This window comes from Hoplias malabaricus, chromosome 12 (genome assembly GCF_029633855.1).
Source record: "Hoplias malabaricus isolate fHopMal1 chromosome 12, fHopMal1.hap1, whole genome shotgun sequence".
Taxonomy (NCBI): Eukaryota; Metazoa; Chordata; class Actinopteri; order Characiformes; family Erythrinidae; genus Hoplias; species Hoplias malabaricus.
Window position 1 is genome coordinate 27,236,541 of NC_089811.1, and position 18,390 is coordinate 27,254,930.

Here is an 18,390-nt window from a genome sequence, read left to right on the forward strand (position 1 = left end):
AAAGCATTTAGCAAAAGAAAACAAAAGCGGGAGAAGGTTTGAATTTTAAATGACAATTATGTTACACAAAACTGCTTTAAAACTTACTTGTACACATAATATTAGTCTATATTTAACTCAATGGAGTGGTGAGTGATCATAGCATGTGATTGGCAAATGTATCCCATGTACCATAGAGATGTCACAAATCCCCAAGAGACAACCTTTTGGGATTTTACATAATAGGAAAGTGATATTGGTAAAACAAAAAGCTATGTCATATTAGCTATGAACTTCCCACTGGACTGATATCATCAGACATCAACATCATTTATCATTCTTGAGATAATTTGATTTGGTGATTATTCTTGACAGCATGTGTTAGCAGTGTTTTGCTTGTGTTCATACGAGTCTACACATGATTCTGGTTAAGAGAGTATAATATTTGTAAATCTTAAAATATTTCAGAAAGGAAGACTTTCATGTTTGATCAACCTGGTGTTTGCTAGTAGGTCAAGAGAGAATAAAAATGAGGTCGCTACTCAGCCAATTTAGAATTATATTATAATAAAATAAAATGGAGCCAAATAAATGCATTTTCTTTAAACACAGGAAAAACAAATACTTCTTAAATTATCCCTCTTTTCAGTTTGCCATGGGATCATTTGTGAATGTAGAGTTTGGTACGTATTGGTCCATTTAGTTAAATTTAATAGCTTGATTTGAACAGCTGTGTGAATACACCAAGGTAATGGGCGAAGAGGAAAATCACAATAATATGTGTAAATCAATTCATTTCATTTCATGCACATGTTAAAATGTATATATCCTGTACTATAGTAACTTTTATAATAAATACCACACAATGGCTGTCTAGTATTTGTGTGGGTTTTTTTTTTTTTTGACATCCAGATGGTGTAGTGTTGTGCTTTGCAAACTTGATGAGACCAGAAATCATTCTTGTCATCATGCAATTTCTCCAAACTGATCTTGGGAGAAAGTTTCTCTAAAAACAATTACATCATCTTTAACATATTACAGATGTTTCAGTAGTGGAGATGAGTTCAAATTTTTTTTAGTGTTTTTAGACTGTAAGGTTTGAATCAGATCAGTCAGACCAGCTTTGTTATAGCTGGTGCTAGGCATGCTATTCTGCCATCTCCTAAACAGCTTTTGTAGTGGGCTTTTCAATCACATCCTATTGCTGTTTACTGAGAATGGTGCCAAAATTGGAAATAATGACTGGCGATGTTGTGGATGAAAGCCTCATGAGGAATAGTGGGGTCAGTGAAAGACCTTGTTGGATGCCAGTATAAAGCAATATAAACAACAAAGTGTGTCTCCAGTTGGCATATTTCTGAATTCTTTCTACTAACTGCCCCTTGGCCGTAGTGTTTAGAATTTAACATGCAAAATTAGAAACACATGTGTTCTCCATCTACACTGATAGATTGCTCAAAGGTTTCCATGATGTAAATGAGAAAAATGAAAGAAAATAATGAGATTGGACACTAAATTTTATTGAGCTCAGACTGGGATGCGATGAGAGAGGTTGTATAAAAACATCTGTGAGAAAATGTTTAGACCAATATGACAAAATCTAAGTGTTGTTTCTCAGAAACAGATTTTCAGAAAGGCTTTGATTTCACAGATTTTACTGACTTCACTGTTTTATATAATTTATATTAATAACATATTGTGGTGGGCTGTTTAATCCTCAAGGGACTGTTTGGAAGTGTGTGGCATGATGGGAGCTACTTCATATGTGTGTACACAGCAAAGCAACTCTTGTGTTGTTTATTTGTTGTTGTCATTCTAGAAGCGTGTAATGTTTTATGTAGTTTTATTTGTGGATGGTGTTTTTGTGGTATTTTTTAGTAATGATTTTCCTAATTAATAATCTCCCCTCATTTTGTGTGTTGGGATATGCCCTGGGTCAAGCACTTTTAGTGAATGATATGTGTCTCCTGCTCACTGTCAATCCCAGACCACTACAATGATATTTATCTAATAAATAGTCTGCAACTTCAAATAAACAAGAGGTTTATTTGAATATGAAACTATTGAAATTAATTTATTGAATAATGAAACTTTTGAATAAAATTAATATATTAAATAAATTATATTATTAAAAAAACATAATAAAGAAAAAATTGTAAAACCATTTATAATATTCATGGCATCACTCATTGGAGAGTTGGCTTTTCCAGGGATTCTTGATGTGGAGGATTTACACAAATCAGCAGAAATTTTCCTGAATATCCAGACGTCAATAACTGTCTAAATCCTAAAACATGAGACTAAGTTAAAACTTTAACTATCACATTTTCAGTTATAACTTTTCAGAACTACAAATACATTCACTCATTGTCTATAACCGCTTATCCAGTTCACTGTGGGAACTGAGCCTACCTGGAATCACTGGGCGCAACACACATGGACATTTTTAGTTGGCAATCCACCTACAATGTGCGTTTTTGAACCATGGGAGGAAACCTGAACACCTGGAGGAAACCCACACGGACACAGGAAGAACACACCAAACTCCTCACACACAGTCACCTGGTATAGGACTTGAACCCACAACCTCCAGGTCCCTGGAGCTGTGTGACTGCAGCACTACCTACTGCACCATTTAAATCTCCATAAAAGTATATTGTCACTTGTCAGATTTCTTCATAAATCCAATCACCTTTCCAACATCTATCAAATATGTATCTTTTTGTGACAAACGTTGTCCAGTATATAGTCTTTATGGACTTTTAGGTCGTTTTTGTTGGCAGAAATGATTCATCTTATCATTTTGGGTGGAGCAAGAACATTATCTGAGTACTTTAACCGTTCTGAGCATTTGTGTTCTTGGCTGTGTCTGAAACTCAGGGCCTTGCTGTCTTACTGTCTCACATATCATTGCCTTAGAAGGCAGCATTAAGAAATTAAGGTATTTGTAACTGTTTTACGTTAGAGACTGATGTAAAAAAGAAATCCTGGCTGCAGGAATCTGCCTGGTTGAAAGTAGGGGTTGGCGATATGGGCCTAAAATAATATCACAATATTCCATGGTATTTTGGTGATAACAATATTCTTGCTAATATGACAAAACACTGAAAAATAAATTTATTAATTTCAAGAAAACACTATTGCAACAAAATACATAATGTATTAATATTAGTTATATTAAATAAATATTTTAATATATATTTTATTAGTATTAAATATTTTCATATATAATGAAATATATCATATATTTGCTTATTTTGTAATCAATGTAATCAACAGTAACTTATCAAGATACTAATTTTATATTAAGTAAATAATGTAGCATGTAAATCTACCATAACACAAAAATGCAGAAAATTTAGTGTGCATATAAACAGCAAATTATATATATATATATAAGTTGTGTTTCCCTTTTCTGCTTATAAGCTTCTTTCATTTCTTATATAATACCATGGTTTATTGTACATCTTATATTCTGTAACCAAACCACCTCCATACGATTGAAGTCACTCCCATTTTTTTGGAGTAAAGTCCTCAAAGCTACTTTCCACTGTACTTCACTGTGCCTAAATGACTCATGTAAAGAACATATGCTGTACATGGGTAATTGCATGATTCATTCATTCATTCATTATCTGTAACCGCTTATCCAATTCAGGTGGGTCACGGTGGGTCCAGAGCCTACCTGGAATCATTGGGCGCAAGGCGGGAACACACCCTGAAGGGGGCGCCAGTCCTTCACAGGGCAACACACACACACACTTTTTTGAGTCGCCAATCCACCTGCATCGTGTGTTTTTGGACTGTGGGAGGAAACCAGAGCACCTGGAGGAAACCCACGCAGACACGGGGAGAACACACCAACTCCTCACAGACAGTCACCCGGAGCGGGAATCGAACCCACAACCTCCAGGCCCCTAGAGCTGTGTGACTGCGACACTACCTGCTGCACCACCGTGCCGCCCTTAGTTGCATGATGTCAGAACAAACAATTCGACATGATGAACCCAGAAGAATCCAGAGAACAGAATGGAGCGAATGGTTTAAAATATGGGTGACATTCATTGAAACACACCATTAAACACAATGGATAATATAGAGGTCAACAAAAAATTTTGAGAAAAAGTCCATATATTGTTCAATTAGTCAATAATGTAATTATTGTGATATACCTACTTTTAGCACACGAACAACAACACACAGGCATGTTAACAAGGTCAGAATGTTAATTTTCACAGGAGGGAGGAGGACATTAAGAGAGCATCATTCAGAGGATTAGTGTGTGCAAAATCAAACGAGCTGGGCACTGTTATGTAGATGACATGGCCTTATCTCTCAAGATTAACAAACACTGTCCACCCACATTCTGTCTGCTTGTTTTAGGACAAATATCAACAGATCAGTTTGATTAAGAGTGTATTGAACACCTTTGGCACAAAGAAGCATGGCAGGTAATTGCTACTACATGCTTTATGGTCACATGGCATCCTCAACCAATTAGCTGACTGTGGACCAATGCTTCAAGCCCAGATTAACATTTTAATTTAAATTCTAAACAACCAGCTTCAAGTCTGGAGGCGCTTAAGACATAGCTCTACAATGATCTGGACAGACACTTTGACTACTGATAGTCAAAATACAGCAATACAGTTAGTCTCAGCTGAAAAGGCTGGCCAAACATTCTGAGATTTATTTCAAAGAGCAGCACACACAACCGAAAACTGAAAGTAGGATGGAATTTGTGTCACTGTCAGAAATGTTCTTTTAGGTAGTTAAGAATGATTTTCTTTTTGTGAGTCTTTATGGATACTAGCCCTGATGTGAATCCCCTGGTTGCTTTCAGAGTGATGTGGTCTGACACTGCAGCTCAGAGTTAAACTGTGTGTGGAAAAGCAGAGGAGCTCAAAGGCTGCATTTATTTATTTATTATGTGGTACTACTCTCAGATGTCCAAGTCTGTTTCACAGCATCTGTGACATTTGAGAATGACTGAAATCATAAATAGATTATGTTTTTAACTTTGACTTTGGGCTTAGGCAGTTGGCTTCATCTGAAACTTGAGATATTGTTGAAAGATATTTTTCCCGAAATTAGGATGTGGGCGGCACGGTGGCACAGCAGGTAGTGTTGCAGTCACACAGCTCTAGGGATCTGGAGGTTGTGGGTTCAAGTCCCGCTCCGGGTGACTGTCTGTGAGCAGTTTAGTGTGTTCTCCCCGTGTCTGTGTGGGTTTTCTCCGGGTGCTCAGGTTTCCTTACACAGTCCAAAAACACGTTGGTAGGTGGATTGGCAACTCAAAAGTGTCCGTAGGTGTGAGTGAATGTGTTGCGCTCAGTGATTCCAGGTAGGCTCTGAACTAGTGCTGGGCGAAATGAGTGCAAATCGGTATCATGATTAACTGTACATTTTACCACGCTTATGATTAATGAACGATTATTTTGTTTTTGTATATTTGACCCTCATATTTCAGTGACATGGCTTTTACTGTAAATATGCTTCAGTATTAAATATGGGATATTTTTTCTAATGTTGTTTTTGAGTTTATATTGTTTATATTTGGTGGGTAATTGTACTTTGGTTGCTTACATTTGACTTCTTTTTGTTCAGTGTCGTCTTAATTAAAGTCAAAGCAAAACATGTCCAAACCACAGCCAATATGTTTTCATTTGGTACTAGCTGCTCGAGTCACTTGGTCGGCCTCTGCGTTTAGGTTGCTTCCATGTGGTAGATAGGGGCAGAATCACGTGACTACAGCTTGGTAGTGTCTGTACATGGCACAGTACAAGAACACACAGTGGGGACACAACAGAATAAAAATAATTGATCTAATCGATATAGAAAAACTTATGTTGATTAGAAGATCTGAATGTTGATTTAGATTCATTACAGACAATGATATAAAAGGGTTCAAAACTAGGGTCTCTGGTGGACTTGTTTATACCAGTAAGGATCCCTTTTTATTAGAAAATTTGTAGACTTTCAGTTGAGTCACAGTTTAAGGCTTGACATAAGTGTTTAATAATTGCTTGCTGTGCTTGTACAAAGCTGTGTTACTGTATATCTCTGTGTGAACTGAACTAAAATTGAAGTAAATTGTTGCTGTGTAGTGTTCTCCCCGTGTCCGCGTGGGTATCTCCTGGTCTCCCTTACAGTTGCAGAGTATAATTCACTTTTACATCACTTTCCTGAAATCAAGGGGGAGGTGGTAGGGGCCAGTGCTTTTCTACCCTCTAAAATTTGCTCATCTTAAATTTACCAAGGTTATAAGAGTCTTTCTGATAGATTTGAAATGCCATAGTCATCCATACATTTTTAAGGTACTGGAGGTCAAACAACTATGTGTTTATCTTTTGTTAGAACCTGTCTTGGGTTGGTGTATATTTTGCGTCTTTGACTTGTATAAATATCCATGTCCTCCACAGATGTAATTTCTAGGCAGTGATTAAATTCTAGTCTGATATGTCCTGACATATCTCTCCATTCATATTTCCCTCTGTGACATCTAATGCCCCAAAACTGTTTGCAGAAAAGCAGGCCCATATCATGATGATCTCATCTCCACTCTTCACTGTTGGGTGGTGGGGGGTGGTGTTTGTGGTGGGGTGTGTGTGTGTGTGGGGGGGGGGGGTCTTGCTGAGTTTGTTTTGTCTGATTAGACTGCATTGTTTTGAAGTTTTAGTTTGTTTAAATGCTTATGAAAAAAATTATATGCACATTTTTAGCAAAGGAGTTTTATGTGGGGTGCAGGAACAATGATAAATTCCGTTCACTTCTTTTCTTATTATTCTCTGTATAACTGAGGTTCCTGCTGCTTTCAGATAATCATTCAGCTCTTTTGAAAAAAAACTTTTTTTTTTTCTTTGTCATTAGTCCCGCAGCAGGTTAGTGGTGTTAGAATGCTAAATATTGCATGGTGCACCTGTCTGGGGATGATTTAGATTTAGTTTCATGAAATTTCCACTTACTTCATATCAAGACAACTTTTATTGATATGAATGTTTAAGATCTTAACTTTGAACTTTGGAACACCCTCCTTACCACATGAACACTTTTTAACCAATGAGTCCATCACAGGGCATCACACACTCACAAGGTTAATCACACATTTATATGCAATATTGCACATCCAATCCACCTCCTAAATTGTTTTTGGACTACAGGAAGAAACAGGAGCTCCTGGAAGAAACCAATACCGCCACAGGGAGAACACACCAACTCTTCACAGAGAGTTACCCAAGGACAGAATTGAAGCCACAACCCCAGGACACTGGAGCTGTGTGTGTGTGACTCTACCTGTTGCTCAACCTTGGCCCTTTTTTCAGCATTTAGAAATTATTATGTTCCTGAGTAACATTTACATGTGGATAGTATTAATATGTTACAATGTCATACAGCTAGTGCACATCACACTTTCTTATAGTTTACTTTTGATATATTCTTACTCGTATTTTTATTCCTATTGTAATATATTGCTATGTACTGTTTTTAATGTACTTGTGCTGCTGTGATATCTATCTATCTATCTATCTATCTATCTATCTATCTATCTATCTATCTATCTATCTATCTATCTATCTATCTATCTAATATATTGAATAAATACTTCTATGTATAATTTGTTCATATCCATGTGTACAAAGAGTAAGTGTATGAATTTCCTCTACTGTATATGTAGAGATTGATGGCAGTATATATTGAATGTTTACTGTTAGTACGAAGCCAGTTTATGTTGCAGCATAAATTAAGCTGTTGTTTTGTTTTGGAATTCAAATGGGCTTTCATAAATAATTAAATAGGTTCTGCTCTTTACATAGTTAACATGAATGGCATTATGTCACGGCTTGTTCATGCCTGGTAATAGTTTCTCAATTAAAAATGGGCTCCTTGTAGTTATTCAAATATTGTTTTTAAAATGATTATACCTTTCCAATGATTAACACTCAGACCTCAGAGGTCTGTATTATCCTGAAATATGAAACATCACAATAATCGATGTTCACCTCACCCATGTCAGGAAGTGGCAGGATCACAAGGTCTCTCCCACAGATGCAGAAAGGGAGTTTGTGGGGGTTGGGTGGTGGAGGCAGGATATCTGCTAAATAATGTGTTTAATGTGCAGTGGGAGAAAGTGACTGACAGTGATATCCTGTTATTCATTTAACTGACATATATATTATAATTACTAAGATTGTCCTTTAGGGGAGGTTAGTCATTTCTACAGCTCATTTATTTAATTATCAGCAATCATAATCTGATTTATATATGTGCATGTGTGTGTGTGTGTGTGTGTGTGTGTGTGTGTGTGTAAAAATAGCTCCTGGTGCTCATTCTCACACTGAAGCTTTGTTAATTGAAGTTTAATGAGATTCTTCATATTAAAATTGAAAACATCCTCATTTAAATACTTCTTTGTATTCTCCTAAACTAGGGTGCAATCAGAGCACGTACAATTGAGTACAATCTTCTTCTTTTTGGACATTGTGTTTGCAAAGCTAATTACTATAGCTCCACAGACACCATTCTGAACGCATATTTATTTGTTCATGGATATATTTCACACATTTCTGTTTGACCCCCTGTGATACCCTAATGTGGAACAAAATCTCAACGTAGCGTCACACAGAGAGCAAATCAGAGCCAACTCTACAGTGACTAAAGGGTTTTTCTGTGAACAGATTTTCAATTACATGAGATAAATGAGCCAAATGTTGTTTTGTAAAGTCCATATCGTTTAAAAGAACAAGTCACATCTGTTCAGCTCCTAAATGAAATTGTAAGCTATTTCATGCAAGCTAGGGAGTGGAACTTTAATTATTGTATTTGATTGTAAAGGTGATTGAGGGACGTCTAACACAAGCAAAATGTTTTTATTCTCGTCTACCAACAATCACTGCTGTATTATGCATTTACAAAAACATGACACGAGATTCAGCAATATCACTGAAAGGAATCATGTGAACTACGGAAAAGCCTTATTGAACTGGCCGTCTCCTGCATGGAACTCTAATCATTGTGTATCTGACTTCATGCTTTCATTCAGTGTTAAGACTTGTGGGCTTTACTTGAATTAATTTCTTTTTACCTTCAGAAGCTTGCTGCTATTTTCTTCTTCTTTTCTCTTTTTTGGACTTCTGCCCAGTTTTCTCCTCATTTTTATCCCTGTTATTTTCCCTTCACATGATGCTGCCAAGCTGGGAGTGCACTGTGTAGCACATTCATCTTTCAAAACATGGGAAGGCTGGAATAGTTTGAGAAGGGCCAGATCTTTCCAAACCATGATTACCTAGGGATGGCTCATGTAACTGGAATGCTACCATATCTCTACATTTTGTTAGAATTTGGTTTCCAGTTTAGTATCCTTTTTTATTTTTTTTAACACTGATTAAACTGTAAACTGATTAAAAGTAGCAAAGAATTATGTATGTTATATATATTTGCGAGAGGAGTGCTGTAAATCTTACAGATGTGTTATATTATCAAGCATGTATATACGTTGAAGCCAAACTTTAGTTGTCATCACTGGAATTTCTGAGGGAGTTTTAAAAATGTAATTAATTTGGTCCACAGTTCTTTAAATCTAAATATGCAATATCATACCAAAGATACGTCATTGTTGTATTGTTTTATTAATGTTAGTAAGGTTGTAGACTACCACAGATTTTTTTAACCTTCACCATCTTTTCTGCCCCAACAAACTTTTAGGAAAAGAAATTTGGCGAAATTCTTTAGGCTCTTTTCCCTTCCTCAACTTTCCCCAACTTTAGACAATTCATGAACAGAGTTATTAAACTGATTTAATCTGACATAAAGTCATATCATTGGTGACTGACAGGGGCTCATTGAAATTCATAATGTAGCTCACTGCATGACAATATGTGTGAGAGTGGAACAAACCTGAAATTTTCCTAATTTAGGCCTGCTGTTCACAGGCTGGATAGGGGGAGCTCTCATTATTCAGGGGTCCCCTTTCATCCATCCATCCGAAACTGACAGGTGACCTTTCCTGATGTCACTCTTCCATGGACTGTCTCATTCGTTCTGTTCATTTGGGACTGAAAGAAAGGGTGAGGAGGTCTTCTACCCATTTCCAGGTATTTTTTTTTTATTTTTTGGTAATGCACTGGGTCAGACTGATAAAGTGTGTGATTGCAAATTCAATCCGTGCATGTTTTATTTAGCATAAATTATATATGGCTGTTATTAGATTTGGTTGTTGTGTCTGTTATTAGATTGGGTTGTTGAAGTAATAATGTGATTGCTATGCTCTCTCTCTCTCTCTCTCTCTCTCTCTCTCTCTCTCTCTCTCTCTCCCTCCCTCTCTCTCCGTATGTCTACATTTGTATCTTATGCGTAGCTACTTTGATGTATTTCTTTTCTAGCTAGAAACAATGAATGTATGAAGAGATGAACATTCTCAGACGTTCAAAGTGACATATGTTCTATTGACATCACTCACTTGGAGACTGCTTATCATTTTCAATTTTGTTTTATATTTCTCAAATTGGAAAGATGGAAAACAGCTCCATATTGTTATGTTCAGACTGCCCTGCTTCAGTGAGAAACAGAAATGGGAAAAGTGTGTGTTTGAGAGTCGTTTATATCTTGTGAAGCTACTTTTCTTTGTGGTAATGGAGTCTGCCACTAATGTAGGAGGTATTTCTAATTTCATCATAAACCCATTGGTCTGGCTGAAAAATGCCACACAGAAATTTATGGCAGGATGGTCGGATGAAATAGTAAAGTTGGCATTATTATCAGAAAGAGTAGGAGGATGGGGATAGGTTGTAAGCTCTTTCAACCCGTCATATTTAGACTCATGTTGATCTTTTTATAATGATAGTATCAGATGGTTATTATCTGCCCTCAATCACATCCAAACTTGCAAGGACTCCATGGTTTATATTTGTACCTTAACCATGCGTGACTGCCTTTTAAGTGCAGGATTACATCCTCCCCTCCGCCAACATGTTTCCTGTCAATGTGTGATATGTGGTAACAACCTTGCAGTACAAATCTTCTTGTCTTCATGCGCATATCTGTGAGATCTGTGGTGATTTTATCTGGCTCACAGATCAAACTGGTGTAGATTCAGATGGGACAGAGATGTTCCGTGAAATCAAAAGCCTTCATCTTATTTTCCTCAGCTAGAGCTTTTGTTATGTTGTGTTATGTTTGCAAAGTCACATATAAGCACAGGATACCAATGCATCACTCTACTAAGACTAAAATATATATATAATCAACTGCTGCATAAACTATGAATATTGGAATGTTTAATAACAAATGGAAAATACACAGTATGATAAATGTGAGATATATCATGCTTATAACAATTAATTAGCTAGCACAACTATGGCTTTGTGTATAATTAAAATGATTATTCCTCATTTTATAAATTAAAATGAATCCAATATGTATATGTTGTTCAGTCTGTTAGCACGTAAAAGTAACAACATGAACTGTTAAACAGCTTACCAGTACAAGCCAATCCTAATAATGGCCTGTGTTTAAGGCATGATTATTATGTTGAAAAGAATCCTATGTTTATCTGTGTTTTACTTTGATTTATAAAAGAAGCAGATCATTGTTTCATTCTGTTTGTTTATGATGCAGGTTTCTTTGTAAGAGGAATTTCTCTTTCCTTAGGTGGAATACGATTTCAAATATTTTTTTTAAAATTAAGGCTTGGTGAGATATCCCAAGGTGCATTTAGATTCTGTAGAGTCAGTGTATATTCTGCACGCACTACACCTTGAACATCAGACCACAGTGATCTAGGCTGAGTTTGTTTATATCAGAAAATATCAAATTGCCATTTCAGCCCCTGATGTAGCCATTTCCATGGAAATTGAATACATTATTCATACAATAAATAAGTAAACTAGAGCATTATTGAGACCAGTATCCCTACTGTATAAATTCATATGTGGTGATATTTATATTATACTGGTTATGAACTATCCTTTGAGGCATTATAATATGCTAAAGGAACTTTCCAAGCACCAGCCACAGTGAGAATTCTTTCAAGATACTTGCATTTCACATAAATGAGTAAGGCAAATTTATTCAAAGTACATCTGCTAAAGATGACAGTAAAAATATAAATACAACCGCAAAAATGTGGGATGCTGTTTAAAATTAAAATGAATGTTAAAAAAAAGCATAATGTAATAATTTGTAAGTCTCATAGACCCATGTTTTATTCATAAAACTATAGTGAGGTCTGGCTGGGGCGACGGTTCCTATGTTCTGAGGGAGACAGTCCCTGTGTCCGAAATGGTTCCCTATTCACTATTCCCTATATTACTCACTATATAGTGCATTATTATAAGGAACTGAATTCAGCAGGGTAGTGAATGATTTTGAACACTACCTCATGTGGGTTTTCTCAAAACAATGCAGTGTATGGGTTTCTCTTTTTAGAGTGCCACACAAGCCTGGCTGGTAATTTGGTAAAGCCCCTTGAGTTTTCTCCTAGGTCTCCCTTCTCTCTAGCTGAAATTCCTACCAGACCTTTCAAGGTTTCTCTGGCTTCCCTCCTTGGCATTTAATATCTTACTTAATGTAACCTAATAGCATCCTTCTACAAGTCATCCATGGCCTGATGGCTATAGAAGAGGGCTTAGGACTGAGGTTTTTGGTTCGATTCCTATGACCAGCAAGAAAAATGGGGATGGTGGGAGTGAAGGAACAGCGCTGTTCTCCTTCCTCTATCCACAACTGAGGTGCCTTTGAGCAAGGCACCAAACCCTCAACTGCTTCGAGGGCGCCAGGGATGGCTTTGGGTGTGTGTTCACGGCCCCTAGTACACTAGAGTCTGGGTGTATTCACCGCCACAGATGGGTTAAATGCAGAAGACACATTTTGTTGCATGTTATACAATGACAAATAATTGCACTCTTCATTTCTCATTTTCATTTCAAGTCCCTTTTGAATGTTCTCTTTCCAACCTTTTCTTTGAGTTGTTTTGTCTCTTTTTCCTGCTTCTTTTTTTAGGAAACTATTTCTTTCCTCTTTTAAATTAGCTCAGTTATTTTGAGCTGTTCAGTTTTCCCGGGAAATCCTAGGATTTCCCTTTTTTCATATCAGTCACGAGTCCTATTCGTTGCTATCCAGCTGTGGCTTTGGGGGCAGGGTTAGACAAGCAAGCTTGAAGTCGTAGGGTCACCAGTTCAAAAAAGCAAAAGGCCAAGCCGAGTCGTATAGGTTCCATGCAGTGGAAAAGTGCAATATGATCATTGTACAATCGTACAAAGAAATTTGAGCTCTGCATTTAACCCATCTGTGGCAGTGAATATATACACTCACACTAGTGATTGAACCTAGTAACCTTCCGGTACCAAGCCATGTCCTTAGACCATTAGTCCATGGCTGCCCCATGAAATGCTGATGAACAACTAAGGATTTCACTGTGTTTAGAGGTATTTATCTCTTTTGTAGGGGCAGCCGTGAACTAATGGTCTGAGGACATGACTTGGTACCGGAAGTGGGAGGGGCATACGCAGCAAGTGGGAGGGGTAGATACCCTCTACTAGTTATATAGTTTAAAATATTAGGTTTCAGTGAAAACGAAATACATAGCACTTCTGATATTTTAATTATATATTTTTGGTAATCTGATTATGGGGTGAACTGCCAACTTATGAAATCCATTAGGTCTCTCATGTCTACAATCATTATTTTAATTTGATTACAGTATTATAGGACTGTATTATTTCTTTTGTACTCAGCACAGTATTGGATCATAATCAGTTTAAATGTGTAAACCCTTAAGTAACACTGTAGAAAATGGCCCACTATTCAAATAAATATTTAAAGAGGCTCCTTTCCATTAATGGACATAGGAGAAATGGTGCTAATAATTTGCAAATAATCATAATATTCAGCAAACCTACCATGACCACTCAGTCATAGTGGGTGAATATGACAATAGAGTCATATATATAGAGTGCATGTAGCTACAAGTTAGGTGAACTTAATAAGATGGAAATTCACTGTAGTTATGGTATAATGAATTTCAAGATAGTGGTGCAACCTTTCAGGAAATTTGGTTCAAGTTAAAACTAAGAATATAAATAGAAATTCAGAGAAGTTCACTGTACTTCATCTAGTTCCTTTGCATGGTTTTAAATGGTTCTTTATAGAAGTATGTCCTTTTTGTAGAGTATTATGTATTACTCTTTGCGTTCAGATGATCACACATGCTTTGATTTGGCATCAGAATCAGGTCCTGGAACACCCTACTCACAAAATTAGTTGAATCAAGTTTGTTTGAACAGGTAGAATAGGATCAGAATTGGATAACACTGGCTTAGACTGTCAGAAAGCCTCCCTTTCTTCTTACCTGGATTGTGCATGTGAATTTGTAGAAGAACTGTCATTCATTCATTCATTCATTGTCTGAAGCTGCTTATCCAATTCAGGGTCGCGGTGGGTCCAGTCCAGAGCCTAACCGGAATCACTGGGCGCAAGGCAGGAACACACCAGTCCCTCACAGGGCGACACACACACACACACACACACACACACACACACACAAACATTCACTCACACTTGCCAATCCTCCTACCAACTCCTAAAAGACAGTCACATGGAGTGTGGCTCAAACGCACAACTTCCAGGTCCCTGGAGCTGTGTGACTGCATCACTACCTGCCTCACCACCGTGCCGCCCAAAGGGCTATCGATGTATTTTAATACAGTTCATTTATTCAGTTTAATTTATTTAATAAATACACCATATGTACAAATATTTCAGGACAAAGTTGTAATGAATGTATTCTACATTAAGTTGCACCCGTTACTAACACAGACGTGCAAACGTGCACACACTGCCTCTCTAATCCCTGTAGAGAAATACTGACAGTAGAACTGGATTCTCTGGAGTAGAGAAACATGAACCTAATGACAGGCGAAGAATATATAGCACCCCAGCACTGAGCTGTGCTGATGAACCCATATTGACTGTCATGTCTCTTCTTAGGAAGTGAGTAGTAGCCTATATGTAAGCAAACATTATCATTCTCAGTGGTCTCAGTTAAATGGTCATTCTCTTTTTGTTGCAAGAATTTCACATATTAAGGCAACCACAAACAAGCCTGTAAATCACAAAATGCTGAAAACGTACTCCATATAATGTACTCAATGTTTAAAAGGTATAATATTAATACTGAAAAGAAAACTTATTACAGTTATTACATGGTCACCAGGCATAGAGCTGTACTACAAAATACACAATAATCTAACACAATATCCCAAAGAACTCACTGACATTCTCTTAAATTTCCAAACAATGCTCAAACAGAGCAATTTGAGCTGCATTAGTTATAAAAATTTGTTAGAAGAAAGAAAATAACTAGGATACCTATTTTGTGCAGGGTATTTTATGCAAAGCAGGACATCACAGTTAACCAGACAGTCTAGGTTTCTAAAAGTATCAAACTATACACACTGTCTGAACTGTGGTGTGGTGTGGTGTGAAAAGGTGCCCTGCAGTCCAGTTTTCACGCCTTAAAAATTCTGGGGTGAGGGGCATGGCATAACCACAAACATTGCATTGACCCTGAGACCCTGCTCATCAGCACAAGCTTTTAGAAACAGCTCCATATCACCCGTTTTCAAAAACAAATTAAAAGGGTTCTTTAGCCTCTGGGTCATCTCCAGAACCTTTATGCCATCTACATATCTCGAGGCCAGCGACGTGCTTGAGTCGTGCTTAAAATGTTCTTCTGCGCTCACTTGGAGCTGTACGGCCCACTTGGAGATGCCTCCGACCTGCAGAGATAGCCTTCTCACAACAACAAGGACAAGAGCTCTGAGCTAAGCTTATACAGGGTGGGCCATTTATATGGATACACCTTAATAAAATGGGAATGGCTGGTGATATTAACTTCCTGTTTGTGGCACATTAGTATATAGGAGTGGGGAAACTATGGGTACTGGTAGCCTGTGCTAGCATTTCTCCTGCGGTGTTGCTATCAGTGTGTGAAGAGAGGGAGAAGAGGGTTGCATTGACAATCCAACACAATGGGCAGCACTTATAAGAGGTCAGAAACTTGTAAATAACTCATGAAAGAATAAAGTTACGTTAAAACACAACATTGTTTTTCTTGTGAAATTGTGTCACATGACCCTCTTCCCATTAAAAAAACAAAAATTGGATCCAAAATGGCCAACTTCAAAATGGCCGCAATGGTCACCACTCATCTTGAAAAGTTTCCCCCCTCCCATATACTAATGTGCTGCAAACAGGAAGTTAATATCACCAACCATTCCCTTTTTATTAAGACGTATCCATATAAATGGCCCACCCTGTATTTAAGTTTAAGTTTAATCAGGGTGATGTGTTCATTCCTGAAGTGTTATGTTTGTGTTATTGTGGAATTGAATCTAAATCCCTTTAACACCCACATTTTTCAAAAATAAAAAATTATTTCCACCAGGCTTGCTCAGAGGGCCCTGTGCTTCAGGGAAACAACTAGGGTTCTCAATGATGGTGTAAAAAATCACCAGTTTGACCTTACGCTTTCCCCAGAGAGCCATTAGAAGAACACCTCATTCTCCTTATAGTCATTCTCCTGGGTCCAGTACATTGGCCTCTAACAGAAAGAACACATCATTCTTGTACAGGCCTGAGGCATCTTTTTGTCCACCCAGAACCAGTTATACATTCTGGCCCCAACACTGGGCAGAGCTTAAGGCACGCAAATATCCATTTGAAATTAATAAGATAGAGGTTCCTAGCAAATGACCAGGATTCTCAATAACGGTGAAGAAAAAAAAGACATATTTAAGAAAATTTTACCACTATAGAGAAAAGTACTTCCACAGAATAAGCATTCCACACTGGATGGAACATACCTGCAATAGATAATCTAGCCCTGACCACACTGGGTACAGCTTAAGGCATCCAGGCTGCAGGCTCACAAAAAGGGAACATTCATTTCAATTGAATAAGATTGAGGTTTCTATTGTATGACCAGGATTCTCAACGATGGTGAAGAAAAAAGTCAGATATTTAATAAAATTTGACCACAATAGAGAAAAATAGTTCCACAGAATAACTATCAGCAGAGAACGCAGCCTCCTCTTTTCAACCATTTCCCCAAAGCTCAGCAGTCTGACAGCATACCTGCGGTGGGTAATCTTCATGGCCCTGCCCACACTGGGTAGAGCTAAAAGCATGCAGGCAGCCTGAAGGCTCACACAAGTATTAAAGTGAATACTTTTTTGAGTTCAGTAAGATTTCTATCAAATGACCAGGATTCTCAATGATGGTGAAGAAAAATATATTTAAAAAATCTGAGTTTTAAGAAAATTTTACCATGATAGAGAAAACTCATTCCACAGAATAAGTATCAGCAGAGAACACACTCCTCTTTTCAACTATTTCCCAAAAGCTCAGTAGCCTGACCCTATTGTTAGACCTTATGATTGGTGTGGTGTTCCCGATTGGTGGGGGAAACCTCATTCTCGCTCAGCCTTGAAACACCTTCTGGTCCATACAGAATCAGCAATGCACTTTGGCCCAAAGTGGGCAGAAAATGAGGCAGGTTTGCGCTGGCCAACTAGATACTCCAGCTACAGTGGATAGAGCATACCTGAAGTGGGTAATCTCACTGGCACCAGGTAGAGCTCACAAAAATTGAACATTTATTTGAACTCAGTAAAATAAAGAATCCATTTCAGATGACCCAGATTCTCAATGATGGTGAAGAAAAATAAGTCTGGTAAAAAAATTACCACGATAGAGAAAGCATGTTCCACAGAGTTTTAATTTTAGCAGAGAATACAGACTCCTCTTTTCAAACATTTCCCAAAAGATCAGTAGTGTTGCTCTACTCTTTCAAAGACTGGTGTGGTAAAACCCCATGTTCGCTTAGTCTTGAAGCACCTTCTGGTCTAAATAGAACCAGTGATGCAATCTGGCCTAGAGTGGGCTGAGAATGAGCCAAATTTGGGCTGGCTAACTAGTCTCGCTGCTCTCTGGCTACATGTATGGAGTATGGAGCATATCTGCGGTGGGTAATGCCACTGGCCCTGCCCACACTGGGGAGAGCTGAATTATTCAGTAAGATAGAGGTTCCTACCAAAAATGCTGGGAGATTGCATTCCCTCCCTGGAAATAAGAAGCAGGGGAACACTGCACCAGCCCTTCTCTTACAGACTTACTGAATACCGTTTCTTCATAACCCATGCTGTATTTTTCTTTTAAAAAACAAACTACATTTTATGCAAACTTAATTATGAAAACTGTGAAATATTATGTAGTTTACACATGAACATTTTTCAGTTTCAGGTTTTCAGGTACGCATTATTTTTTTTAAATAAGTAGTAATTTTTATGAGGTCACCTGGCATACCACTAGTGTTATGCATACCACAGTTTGAGAACCACTGGTATAGATAGTTGC